At 33.7% G+C, this 1,518-nt stretch overlaps 1 long non-coding RNA gene across 1 annotated transcript; it reads right to left on the bottom strand.

Moving 5' to 3' along the window:
* Positions 1-893: 893 nt before the first annotated feature.
* LOC140966413 (uncharacterized) lies at positions 894-1,518 on the bottom strand. Its single transcript, XR_012173349.1, has 2 exons — positions 1,403-1,518; positions 894-1,271 (listed from the first exon to the last, which is right to left on the bottom strand). It is a non-coding gene; the product is annotated as an uncharacterized lncRNA (long non-coding RNA).

The following is a 1,518-nucleotide window of genomic DNA, read 5'->3' as shown; positions in this document are numbered from 1 at the left end:
ATGTGCGCGCTCGATAATAAATTAAAGAAAAATTCTTCAAAATATGAAGGATATATGTATATATTTGACTTGGTAGATGTTACTCATATGTGTAGTGATCTCATTCATCCGACACATGACATGTGTGTTGAGGGCTCGTCTATATAAAACTTATATATTCCCAGCAAAAGGAGAAGATCAAAATTCCCTTTGGAGTGAGTGTGGGCTAAGTTTGTTTCGTGGGGACTTTTACCAAATTCAGAGAAAGTGACACAAACACATACAACTCTATGATTATCAATTTGCCGACGGCTGTTTAAATTCCCCTAGCTCGTGCCACAAAGAGATGTAATTGGGTTTAAATCTCACCAGTAATAAATAAATAAAACCATTTCTTTCTCAAGTGAAAATCTTGTTTCGTTAAAATCGACATCATCGGTAAAATCCAAATACAGCTCAGTGAATTGGACATCTATCGAGAGTTAATTACAGGAAAATTTCACCAACTTTTCAAGAATAGAACTATCAAGAATAGGAGAAAACTCATTTGAACTAATTACAATTGAGGATCCATTGAAATTTGAAAGGAACACGTACAAATAAAATCGAAATTAGTCGAAAATAATATTTATTAAAGTTAAAAACATTTTACTTACTAACTTTGACATGATGATGAAACGTTTTTATAATTTTTAAAATATCATATAATCATCCAACTATATCTACCAAAATTTTCTTTATATTTTATATTTTTCTTACCATTTCAATTAAAAAAATTAATAAATCTCTAAAGAACTTATTGAGTGATATAATATTTTCCTAGAGAATAACTGATTCAATTTTGTTCTGAAAGAGTTTAAAATCAAGCAAAGCCTTGAACAATCAATTCATCACTGAAATGATCACATTCTACAAAATGACAAGCCCACTGCAATTGAAAAGCTACTGCAAACATACAGCTATACATCCTTTACTCACAAATTGAATGTATGAATTCACCATCCGAGACCAACAAGTTGCTCAAATTTTTCCATTCGCATCCACCATGGTATATGGGATGATAATGTATCGCAATTATACTTGTATCTCATGCCAAAATGTTTCCAACAATACAAAACTAGATAAATGTTTCCTTAGCCGGTCCCAAAAATTTATATGCCGTGCTTTCCCATGGAATTAGTTATTCATGCAGAACCTATGTACCAGTAAAACGTTTCTTGAATAAGTGGTGCCTCTTAGCCGGATCCTTAGGCTTGCTCTTTGCCTGCCCATGTAGCTTTTTCTGCCCGGTACTGCAACGCAAACAACAAATAAACGGGGCAATTGAATACAGTGTGCAGGAAGAGCCACAAAAGAAGTATCATTTTTTGAAAAGAAAAATGATTTTTATTAGAAGGATACATAGCAGGTGATGAATACTTACCTAAATTCCATGTAAACCATTCCACTAGCTCCAGACATGGCACTCATGGAACCGACTGAGCGACGAGCTTTTTCAAGAGCAATGCCATCTGCATCTTCTTCTAGTTGCTCTAAACC

Source organism: Primulina huaijiensis, unplaced genomic scaffold (assembly GCF_012295235.1).
Source record: "Primulina huaijiensis isolate GDHJ02 unplaced genomic scaffold, ASM1229523v2 scaffold206074, whole genome shotgun sequence".
Classification (NCBI taxonomy): domain Eukaryota; kingdom Viridiplantae; phylum Streptophyta; class Magnoliopsida; order Lamiales; family Gesneriaceae; genus Primulina; species Primulina huaijiensis.
This window is presented reverse-complemented; position numbering and strand designations above follow the sequence as displayed.